This window comes from Mus caroli, chromosome 2 (assembly GCF_900094665.2).
Source record: "Mus caroli chromosome 2, CAROLI_EIJ_v1.1, whole genome shotgun sequence".
NCBI lineage: Eukaryota > Metazoa > Chordata > Mammalia > Rodentia > Muridae > Mus > Mus caroli.
The window spans coordinates 118,742,281-118,755,299 of record NC_034571.1 but is presented as its reverse complement, the minus strand read 5'-3'; the positions used below and the strand labels follow the sequence as shown (position 1 = coordinate 118,755,299).

The following is a 13,019-nucleotide window of genomic DNA, read 5'->3' as shown; positions in this document are numbered from 1 at the left end:
GGTGTGTTTTTAGTCCTTCAAATTCAGAGCACTAGAGCAACCCAAGGCTCGGGGCCTGAAAGCAGGTATCCCTAGACAAGGCCACATCTTTTCACAGATCTTGCACCATTGGGTGTGAGACTTTAGGCTGAGAAGACCTAGTTTCTTACTGGACTGGGATTCTAACAAACAGTGTGGCTCCGTCCCTTACTTCCCCATGGCTCAGCTGCCGCTTCAGGTATCAAATCAATGGCCACGTCTAATCAGACTAGGGTTGTGCTGCCATTTTCACATCCTGTCTTGTGATTTATTTCAACGGATGACACATAGAAGCAAAGGACACATAATTTGCAAAACTACCATTCTTTTAGAAAAATGGTTTCACCTTGGTATTTGACTTGTGCCTTCCTGAGAGCAATAGCTTAAAAAAAAAAAAAACTGATAAATCCAGGAGTAATAAGGCCAATAGCTAACGGATACAAGAGAGTCCTTTTGCTTTCCAGCCTGAGCTTGTGCCTATCCTGTACTGAGCAAGACTGTGACTGTCTGTATCTTATATTTAGTATGGAGCCATCGTATCACCAACCTAAATGAATATTTAAGAATACATACATTAAAATTCTCTTTTCCTTGTACCTGCAAAACACACACACACACACACACACAAAACTTCGCACTTAGCATACACTACCACCAGGTGGTGCAGGTAGACCAAATAGAGACAGAGACCCAAATTGAATCATTTGGATGCGATTGTTCTTCCCTTTCCCATTGGGCTTACAGAGGGCAGAGTCAACAGCACCCCATATTTCAAACATACACAGTTGTCTTCGATTCATGAAATATTGAAGCACTAGGCTTTCAAAGCAGAGGAGGGTATGCTATTCTATAACTGTATCTATTTAAAACCGGAGAGCTCAGAACGTCCCATGATTTTTCTCCCAGGGAGGAATAGGAAAGGACAGAAGGTATGATGATGTTCTTAGTGATATCCCACAGTCTGGGGGGCATTAGTAATGCGCAGATTCAGAATTCTTACAAGTTGACGTTCCATAGAGAAATGGAGGCTATGCAGTCAGTTCTCAGTGCACACTACAGAATGCCCAGTCTCTCTTTACAATGTGCAGGGGAGGGAGTCGCCGCAATGTTGGAGCCAAGGTATAAAATGACTCTCTGAGGAATGTCACTGAGCAGGTTACAGTCAGGCAGGAAATTGTATCAGTTTAAATTCCTTTCAAAGTTATTGATTACTTTCCAGTGATGGAACCAAGACAGGGTGGGGAATTTCATTCCTGTCCTTGAGACCCTTACTTGTTAGCAATGGTTCTCATTAGGCTAGCGGTTCAGCTGTAGGACAGCTGCTCTCTTTGTCTTTGTGAGTTACCCGGTGGCAGACATCCTCTGTCCTTATTGTAAAGCACATACAGAAGAGAGAAGCAGAGTTCTCTGTTCTGTACTCTTTCCAGATAACGGCAGCTTCATCCTTAGTTGAAAATATCTCCACCTTGTGCATTGTAAATCCATAAGAAAAAGATCTGCATCTATTCTTCAAATATTGACTTTTAAAGATTAATGTTATCACCTGAAAAGCTTCAGATAGAAGCTGTATCTCAAAAAGAAGAAGTGTGTGTCATCCTTGCCCCTTGTGTTTGGGAATTTGTATTTCAAATACAAAAAATAAAGATATTTAAAATAAATTTGCATTGAAAATCATTGAAAAATTCATAGAACTTCTTTGATGCAATCAGCTGCTATATGAACTTCCTAACTTTTCCTAAGCAATCTTCATCACAGCCTTCATTCTGTGGAGAGACAAATGATAGAAACTTTGACTTATGGAATTTTATATTTCAGTTTACATTTTTACCATGCTTAAACACAAAAGCTATGCACATATATACAGGAGAACTTTATACCCAGCTCTTTTACATACAAAGAAGTATTATCACAGAGAGAGAGAGAGAGAGAGAGAGAGGAGAGAGAGAGAGAGAGAGAGAGAGAGAGAGAGAGTTATACATGTTGCTTTTCTTTTCATTTAGTAAAAATACAAAATCTCTTATCTCAGCATTTAGAAAGCTCACTCACTCTCTACACTGCATAGGTATATCTCAATATGCATAGCCAACCTCTATGAACATTTCATTTTTACCCATATATTTTACTGTGGAACTATTATAATGAATGCAGTTATAAATATGTCATTTTATGGTATACAAATATAGCTGTAGGGCTATTTTCCAAAAGCTGTCTAGACATGTCTTCTGGTTCCAGGTAGGATAGAGACTCTTGAAATTAGGACAAGGTAGAATTCTACTTATAAAAATGACTGTGTGTATATTGTGCCTTACATCTGACATTGTTCCAAACTATTCCATCCACATTTCTACAACTAACCCCACACTAGATTTGTCTTCATCATTTCCTGTGTGGTTTCAATATATAAATTTAGTCTTGACTCTGGATCATACTGTGCAACCAGTCTTACTTATCATCTTGATTCATCCATTGAACAAATATTTATCCAATAACTCTGTGCTGCCAGATGCTGGGTTAGCCCTCTGAAGACACAATGGTGAGTATCTTGGAAGTGATCCCTGCCTTTGCAAAGCGTGCATTCCAGTGAGAGCACGGCATAAACAGGGATCTGGGGATGGTAAGGGGCGAGGAAGCCAAGAGCTTAAATTCCAAGAACAGAAAGAAGGCCCATGCTAATGATCACAAGCAAGAGGCCAAGCAAAGAGAGAGGCATGAAGCTGGCAGATGCGACTTGACATTAGGAACTGTGTATACTACAGAAGAAACTTAGGTTCACAAAGAATAGGACACAGGAAGACAGACCTGTCTTTCCAAACATGATGGACCTGGTCAAAGATAGTAACTTAAACTCGGGAGGAAAAGCACGATGGAGCAATCCCTGAGGTCCTTAATCCTATAAACAGCTCGCTGGCCTTTGGCACAATGCTGTACCATCTAAACACTAACCACACAGAAGACGTAAAGTGTGAGTCATATGTTCAGCATTGCGGTGTGCCTGTGACTCAACCTGTAAATATCTCAGTATACAAATGCCATTTGAACCTTTCTATCCCTGAGTCTGTAACAAAATGGCTTCGTTTAATTTTGTAAAAAATCAGAAAAACAAAAACAAAAACAAACAAAAAAAACTCTCTGAAATACTAATCTAAATTTAAAATCTTCAAACTATGTTATAAATTTACCGAATTGTAGTCTGACGATCATAGCAAACAGCAGAAAGGATAAAAGTGATTGGAATGGGGTCACGGAAAGGCTTTGGAAAGAGACATTATGTAAGACAGGAACTGAGCAGTAAGAAGAAATCAGAAGGCAGAGTGTTCTAGATGAAGGTTTCAAAAGAAACCATGTTCTGAGGTGAACGTGAGTTTATTGTGTCTGGGAATGGAAAAGCAATGGATCACAGTGCGTAAGAAGGAAGTTCCGTGGTGAAAGCAACATGGTTTTGAGATTTGTCCCTAGCTGTTAAAGCTTCTACGTGTGCGTGTGCGTGTGCGTGTGCGTGTGTGTGTGTTAGACACTATTCTGAAACCCTCATAAGACATAACTTTTGGTCATCTGGAGAATGACTAAAATGTAAGCCACCCACTGCTGTGACTATGATTGAAACCCAAAGTCAGAGATCACTCCTTGCACTAAGATGGTAGCAGCAGGGATGGAAACAAAGGTGCAGACACGCTGAGAGCAAAACTGGGTGGTAGGTAACGCAAGAGTAAGAATGGGTCAAGAGGTTTGACTGTGACAATGGATGCACAGTTCTGTCTTTGTTGCCCTAAGGAAGATGGTGTGAGGAAGGCCATAGCCCAAATCCAAGGGAGTGTAGATGCCCCCTCTCTACACTGACTGTGAACTTTTGACTTCCTTAAAATGAACTGGTTATACAAGAGTGTAGAAAGTGAAAGCAGAAATACATTTTAACAATATCTGGCAGTATTTAGTACAAAAGGAAAACTGTTCCCATGTTGTGTTATGCATTTTGTTTAAAATATAATACCTTGGACCCTGATATAGCTGTCTCCTGTGAGGCTATGCCAGTGCCTGGAAAATACAGGAGTGGATGCTCACAGTCATCTATTGGATGGAACACAGGGTACCCAATGAAGGAGCTAGAGAAAGTACCCAAGGAGTTGAAGGAGTCTGCAGCCCTGTAGGAGGAACAACAATATGAACTAACCAGTACCCCCCAGAGCTCTTGTCTCTAGCTGCATATGTAGCAGAGGATGGCCTAGTAGGCCATCAATGGGAGGAGAGGCCCTAGGTATTGTAAAGATTCTATGCCCCAGTATAGGGGAATGCCAGGGCCAAGAAGTGGGAGTGGGTGGGTTGGGGAGCAGGGGGAGGGGGGAGGAGATAGGAGATTTTTTGGAAACTAGGAAAGGGGATAGCATTTGAAATGTAAATGAAGAAAACATCTAATTAAAAAAAAAAAGAGTGGGGCCTTGGTGATGGCTCTGTGGGCAAAGGGCTACCTATACATGCGTGGAGTCATGGTCTCAGATCCCCATCACACATGTAAAAGCCAAATAAGGCAAAAAGAGACAGTACTCACAGGCTGGTGTGAATACCAAAGGGTCCCTGGCGCTCACCAGCAGCTAGTCTAACAAAAAGGCTTCTCCAACCTCAGGGTCAAGAAAAGAAGACCCTGTCTCAAAAATTAGGTAGACAGTGATAGGGGACAATACTTTACATCAACCTCTGTCTCCACACACACAGGGTCAACAGGCATGCACACCACTCACACAGACACACACACACTACATTAAAACCAGTCTTCCCTCGTTTTAATAATTGAGAATGCCTCTGATGAGAAGAGCATGATAGTTCTCTGTATTAAAGCAAATGGAACATATGAACAGTCCACATTATGTTATATGGCTTTAATATAAGAGACTGAAATTGTATAATCCTTTGATTTGAAGCCATTACTGAGTCTTGGAGCTGTCGTCAGATGAGTGCTTAGCTCAATCCTATGATACTGAAAGTCAAATTCCTTTAAAAAAAAAAAAGTTGGAATTTTAAAAAAATGCCTAATATCCCCTGGTCATTTTTCCTAAAATAAATGTGCTTTTATTTTTATAGTTCCTTCCAAATAAGAAAATATATTCATCGAGAAACACAACAGTAAAATAATACATATAAGCATGCAAAACCAAAATAGGTCACACAATGAAAAGAACATGATTTTAAAAATCTAAAGCATCTTCTCCATCTAATGCCAAAACATGGCTCACTTGGAAAAAAGAAAAAATCATTTTATGTGAACCAGAGCAAGGCCAGCCTGACTGAGGCGGTAGAAAGTGCGGCTGCGCATGGCTGCTCTTCATTTCCCAGCCTGCATGAGTTTGTTAACATACAGAATTATAGAGTATTTTAAAGGAAATGGGAATAGAGAGATGGCTCAGGAGTTAAGAGCACATATTATTCTATTCATACACAGGGCTAGAGCTCAGTTCTCAGCAGCCACAGCAAGAAGCTCACAGTCAGCTGTGACTCCAGCCTCGGGATCCAGCACCTTCTGGCCTCAGTACACACACACACACACACACACACACACACACACAATTAAAGCGTGTTAAGCACAATTAAAAGTAAAATAAATATTTTAAGTTATTATTATGCATATGTGGTTGTCTTGCCTGCATATATGTCTGTGCACCACATACTTGCCCAGTGCCTGTGGAGGCCAGGGGTGTTGAATCTTCTAGAACTGGAGTTATAGAAGTTTGTGAGCAGCCATGTCTGTTCTGAGAGTCTAATCTAGGTCTTCTGGGAGAGCAGCCAGTGCTCTTACCTGCTGAACCATCTCTCCAGCCCCCAAATGAGGCAAAGTTATTCTTTTTTTTTTTTAAAGGACTGCTGTTCACTAATGCCAAGCACTAACAAATAGTAAATTATAGTAGATCATACTTAACCAAAAATGTAAAAGAATGCAGAAAACATACATTCAATTTATAACATAGATGCAGAGCAACTAAAAGATGTTTGAAAATTGATTTCCCTCTGAGACAGTTTTAAATTTCCTGTGGCAAAGGGTACATTATATTGCTTTGCATGACCTTGGAAACAGCAACAAAGCAAAAGACAAATTTCAACCCAAACTCAATTTGAATGGTAACAAATGCCAAACTGAGAGACTCTTTTTTCTTATTATTTAAAAAATAATGTTTTCATTTGTGCTATTATTTTCATTCAATTCTAAAAGTTCCTAATTTACTTCTTGGTTTCTGTCTTGACCCAGTTTTCATTCAGCAGTCAGTTACTCAGCTTGCATGGGTTTGGATGCTTTCTGCTGTCCCTACTGTAATACTCAACCTTCCTCCATGGGGGTCATGTAGGCTGCAGGAGTTATTTCGATTTTCCTGAATCTGTTGAGATTTGTCTTGCGTCCTAATATGTGCCCAATTTTGGAGAAAATGCCATGAGCTACTGAGGAGAAAGGGCATTCCTTATTGTTTGGGTGAAATGTTCTGCAGATGCCTGTCACATCCATTTGGTTTATGGTGTTATATAACTCCAGCATTTTCTCAGGATGACCTGGCTGTTGGCTACAGCAGGGCACTGAAGTCACCCACTACCACTGCCGTAGAATTGGTTTGTGATGTTAGCTGTAGTAGCATTTCTTTTATGAACTTGTGTGCCTTTGTGTTTGGTGTATAAATGTTTTGAATAGTAATATCATCTTCATGAATTTTTCCTTTAATGAATATTTGGTGTCCTCTTATATATTCTGGTTAATTTTGGCTTGAAGCCTATTTTTTTCAAATATTAAAACAGCTATATACCTGGCTTGCTTCTTGGGTCCATTTAATTGTATTATATTTCTATCCTTTTACCCTAAGTTGGTGTCTGCTTTTGATGGTGAGGTGTGCTTCTTTGTTGCAAGGGAAAGATGGATCCTGTTTTCTAATCCAATCTGCTTCTCTATGTCTTTCTATTGTGGGACTGAGACCATTCATACTAAGAGTTATTAATGAGCAATATTTTTTGATTTCTATTATTTTGTTGCATGCATCCTTCTCCCCCTTGATGAACTGCTCTGGGATTGTTTATTTCTTGTGTCCTATTGGATGAAAACCTCTTCATACTGAAGTTTTCCTTTTGACTCCTTCTGTAGAGCTGGATTGGTAGACATTAATTTGTTTTCATTAAGTGTCTTTCTTTCTCTGCCAATTGTGGTTAACAGTTTTGCCGGGTGTGGGAGTCTGAGCTGGCATCTGTGGTCCCTTAGAGCTTGCAGAGCATCCATCCCGACACTCCTGGCTTTCAGAATCTCCACTGAAAGCACCATGGGCCTGCAGTTAAAGATGACTTGGTCTTTTTCACTGGCAGCTTTTAGTATCCTTTCTTTATTCTGTATATTTAGCATCTTGATTATTATGCATCACAGGGAATTTCTCTTCTGGTCCTGTTTGGGGGCTCTGCATGCTTACTGTACCCTAATAGGAACCTCCTTCTTTAGATTGGGGTAATTTCCTTCTACAATTTTGTTTTAAGTATTCTCTGCGCCTTTGACCTGGATTTTGTTGTCTTCCTCTTTCTCTATTTTTGTAGATTTGGTCTTTTCAAAGTTTCCTCTATTTCCTGGATCTTTTGTGTCTGAATACTTTTAGAATTAACATTTTCTTTGACTGAGCTATCCACTACGTCTACCTTATCTTCAAGACTTGAAAGTCTCTCTTCTGTTTCCTCTGGTCTGTTCAGGAGGCTTGCCTCTAGGGACTGTGTTGACTTTTTTTCTTCCATCTTTATTCCAGCCTGTGTTTTCTTTAGCGATTTCACTTCTTTGTTAAATTCTATTTCTGTAAATTATTTTCATTGTTTCACTCAACTGTTTGTGTTTTCATGGTCTTCATTAAGGCATTTATTCAGATCCTCATTAAGGACCTGCTATATATATTCACAGTTGCTATTTTGAAGTCCTTGGCTGGTGCTCCAGCTGAATTGCTTTTCTCAGAGCCTGTTGGAATTGGGCTGCTGGCTTCTGGAGAAAGTGTATTGTCTTGGGTGTTCATGTTTGTGTTTTTGCAGTGGGATCTAGACATCTGGAATTATATTTGAGGTGTTTCTTGGTGTAGACATCAGGTCTTGTCTTTGTTCGGTGAGTGCTGTTTTGTTGTTGTTGTTGTTGTTTGGGTTTGTTGTTATTGTTGTTGTTACCCACTCTGAATGCTAGCCAAGTATGGTTGTTGTAAGGTCCCTGAATATCAACCTAGTCTGGACAATGTAAGTCCCTGGTAGAGAGTAGCTCTGGGGTTCTAGAAGAGTCACAAAAGAATGGAGATGGGTTAAAGAAGAGGCTGAAATGGACCCAAACCGAGAGACCCTAGTACATAAAACTTTAGTATATGTAAATGCTTTACAATGAAGCATTTGCAGTAATATCCATCATGTTATTTATGCCTTGGATTAGTAAAATTCAAGTCAATAATTCTAGTTTTTAATATAACTAAAGAGTTCAGTTACAGACTAATTAAAATAATATTTCTCTATGCTGCATTCTTCCCCTGTTTTCCTTGCATTTCCCATTCCTTATATTCCATTCTACTCCACTTAGCAAGCTGATATATCATGGTATACTGATATAGTTTATTTCTAAAGCAAATATCAAATATAAAAAACAAATAACAGACTCAAAAATATGAAAATATCACTGTTTTTATTTTTCTTCAAAAAAGTAATTATTCAAAGGTACAATATGTAAAATGTCTGAGCTACTTTACCATTATCTACAACATTTCATATTTGAACTTAATAAACTTTTATTGAGTTCTCATGGCCTTCGACTTAGCTTGTGTCTTCTAAACTGAGAGGCTATCTTTTTTTCTGTTTTCTATTCCCTTGATATTCTAGATATAATTTAAGTTCTGGCATGTATTTGTGATACCAAATATTTACAAAGGCTAGCAGTCTTCATTGTTACTGCTCAGCAAGTTTATGTCCTCCTTTCCTCTGCATTTTAAAATTCTGCTCTCTCTCTCTCTCTCTCTCTCTCTCTCTCTCTCATGTGTGTGTCTCTGTGTCTCTCTCTGTCTCTCTCTCTCTCACACACACACACATACCACACATGAGTGTATTTTTTTCTATCATATCCATACTTTTCAGGATTTTAGGGACTTCCTTAAGTTATTCCTATATCCTTAGAATAGTCTTCTATTCTTATAGTCTTAGTTTTATAATTTGTCCTTTTTCAGCCTTTTTGAAAAAGACAATCTGTTTTCTATTATAATCAATATTCCACTGCATATTATAGAAGGCAAACAAATCTCAAATAATAACTCGTAATGATGCAACTTCTGGTAATTTAGTCCTTTATCCAAAATTTTAAAGAGTTTTTGTGTAGTCTAACTTGGAAAATTGTTTGTTTATTTGTTTGTTCCATGGTAAGAGGAAAGTTTATGGAAGGAAGGTTGGTACGGGTCATCGTTCAATGCACGTTGACACTTGAAAACCTGTTTCTCACAATGAGAAAGCTTGGAAACTAAACATGGAAAGTGAGTCACTCTAAGCAACAGTCTGTTTCTGAGAGGCCTAAAACTGGATAACACATGCAAAGCACTGTGGGGATGAAGAGACAGCAAAGTTCATGTACTGAAAAAAGAAGTAAAAAAAAAAATTGAAAAGGCGTTGAGAACTACTGGCAAAGGGAAAAAATGCACACATAGTCCTCTCCTTAGGAATGGGTTATCTGTGAAAAAAGGGCCTAGCCAGATAAAGCACAGCCAGACAGTCACACATTTGAATTACTGTTCATAATTATGGGACACTTGCAAATTACTTAGCCTCTTTGTATCTATCATAGATAAAAAGAGTAATAAACTACTAATTTACCATTGAAGAAATCTAAAAAGTGCGGGACTAGGTATGAAAAGGAAAACCCAAGGGAAGCCCAAGCATGCCAAGGGTAGCTCCTTCTAAGGCAGCAGTAGAGGCGCTGCTGAACAGGAGCCACCTGGGGGCAGGGAGCCTGGGAGGAGATTCAACAGGATGAGAGATGGCCACAATAAACCTAGGAAAGAGAGAACACCACAGTGAATGTAGTAAGAAACAGGGACATGACTCTAACACGAGTCTTGTTTCTGCATGATATTTATAGAGCAATTAATGCATGCTGGATAATGTTCTAAGTATAATGTACTCTTCCTAAGTTGCTACTCTTTTAAAATCTTTATTCATGAAATGAGAAAGAAATATAGATGATGGATAGATGGATGGATGGATAGATAGATAGATAGATAGATAGATAGATAGATAGATAGATAGATAGAAAAAACAGTATGGCTACCCATTTGTCTTCATTTTCTACATGAGGAATCAAAGCAGAAAAGAATTCAGATAGTAAAGTTTGCAATAAATTAACTTATCTACGTGGGAAGCCAGTGTGGAGTCTGAGTTCCAAGCCCCATTGTCTTCAATACAGATCATTTTGATGACAGAGGTAGAGTGACTGTAGTGGACCCACCCCCTCAAGAGGGAAGCATGTTAGCATGTAATGACCTCAAACCATGCCCTGGGCCACATGCAGAGAACACCGTGGAGAAACCCTCTAGCTGTGGGGAGAAGCCCACTGAAAGACTACCTTCCTCAAAAGAGACATGCCAATAATTTGCAATACCAAACTTGACCGTGAGTTAATACAGGTGAGGAGGAGGAGAGGGCATGAAGATGAATGAAGCTGGCTCTTGTAATCACTGTTTGAATGTGATATAAAATGTCCAAAACATTGCCAGAATTTCTGCATTTGTTTATTGAAGTGATATTCACTGCCTGCTTTCAAATATATATGCGACTATGAACTTTAATGCTAAGTGCCACCCTACCTTCCTTACCCCACTCTATTCCCAGAAAGGAAAACAAACAAAACAAAACAAAACACAACAGCATAATACTTACTTATATAGAGTTTATTTGAAATTATGTTAAAACATTTTTAAAAGCTCATACTAATAAAGAAATTGTGTCAAAACTAGTTCTTAGGAATCATTATGTTATGGACAAGTAAACAACTTGGTAGAGTCACTAGGTAAAAGCGTTTTTGCAACTAGACAAAAGAGCAAGGATTTTTGAATGTCACCCCATTGAACGAAAATACTGAGAGGCAGAAGATACAGACAAATACATAAAGAAGTATACCCACATGGGAGTTCAGTCTCAGGTAGCATGCCGTGCCATCGCTCCAGGAAGAGAAAAGGGTGGAAAGGAAGGAAACGAGATTTTACAAAATCGAGCAAAACTGAAACAGTTAGATTGGCATGACCAGCCAAGGGCCAAGCTGAATCAATAAAGATCTCCATGGCACTGAAATGTCTGCTCTCTTACAATAGAGAGCAAATGTTGAACATCTCAGAAGTTAGAAGTTACAGCAAATTACTTCTTAAGAATATCTAGTCACACATGATATGTTGTCAGGAAGCAGTGTGGTGTTTTTTAAAGGAGAGTCAAAATATTAATGAAAATGACATCAAACTGTCATTCAGATGAAGCTGAAATATCTTCAAGCAAATAATAAATTCAAAGGCTTACCAACTATAGTCATTCGCTCAAAGAATTACTACAGCAGAATGAGAAACATATCCAAGGGGCTGGCGTGCTGATAGTTGAGCAGTTAAGAGCACTGGCTCTTCCAGAGGACTAAGATTCAATCCCCAGCACCAATAGAGAGGCTCACAACTGTCTGTAACTGCAGTCCCAGGGTATTGCTAAATTAAATGGACCATAGAGGGCTATAGACTGCATGGGACTGTTTATCTGTTTATCACACTCAGGAAAGCAAAGCTTCCAGGTACAGAGAGCGACTGCCAGGGTTGCAGCAGGCGAGGGGTCCATGCTGCACAGAGAGCGGTGACTGAACGCTGGTGGTGTTTATACACTGAGCGCCTTTGTCTGTGGAGACAGTGTGGTAAAGTTTCATGATACACTGAAGTTTTCCGGGGGCCTATTCCATACTTTGCTTTGAATCTGGGTTTCTTTGTATTAGATTTTCACTTAAAGAGGCTATTTTTGTAGAACACATGTTTGTAGTGTTACAGTGAATCTTGTCGTGGCTTTTGTGTTGATGCTTACAGTAAATAAATCTGTGACCTTTGTTGAAGGCTCTTACTCCACTCTGCAAATTAGTGCTGTGTCTCTCTTTCTCCGGGGGTTTTCCCCGTCACTCTAAAGTCTAGCTATCTGAGTGTGAGGCAAGTATGGTTGGTTGCCTTTATATTTACTTTACCCTCCTTGGAATTTGTTATATTTCTTATATGTGACAGTGGTCATTTTCCGTCGGTCCTGGGAACTGTGCTGGAATCTTATTGAGCCCTAACCATCCCTCGTGTCCTTCAGGATTTCAGTCCTACCACAGTCTTTATACCAAGCTCTTCAGCTCTCTGTGGGTGTTTTCTATGTACAGCCTTGAGTTTGCTGAACTGCCTTCTTCTATACCAAGTGCTTCAGTTCTCTATGGGTGTTTTCTATGTACAGCCTTGAGTTTGCTGAACTGCCTTCTTCTATCAAACACACTGGAAGAATTTTTAGTTTCGGATATTGTACTTATCAATTCCAATACTCTGCTCCTTTATGAATTATATTAATATATTTTTAAATTTTTCTTCAATTTTCTCATTTATCCTACTGAAGTGAACAAATGTATAATATGTTAAAGCCCCTTGTATTCAAAACCAAAAACAGCAAGTATAACCCATGTCCATCATTCTCATGGGGTTTGCTTGCCCTGCAATAGCATTGTACACAAAGCATTACATAAAAATCTGTAGAGGATATAGATGAGTCTGGTGGTTTCAATGAGAATGACCCCCAAAGGCTCATATGTTTAGATGTTTGGGGTCCCCAGTTAGTGGAGTTGTTTGGAGATTAGGAGGTGTGGCCTTGTTAGTGTACGTGTGTCCCTAGAGGTTTCAAAATTCCAAGCCAAGCCCCTTCTTCTTCTTCTTCTTCTTCTTCTTCTTCTTCTTCTTCTTCTTCTTCTTCTTCTTCTTCTTCTTCTTCTTCTTCTTCTTCTTCTTCTT

General features: G+C 39.2%; 1 protein-coding gene across 4 annotated transcripts in view; it reads left to right on the top strand.

Moving 5' to 3' along the window:
• Fam227b (family with sequence similarity 227 member B) overlaps positions 1-13,019 on the top strand; it is a 144,414-nt gene that overhangs the window by 106,402 nt on the left and 24,993 nt on the right. The gene's annotated exons all lie outside the window — the stretch shown is intronic.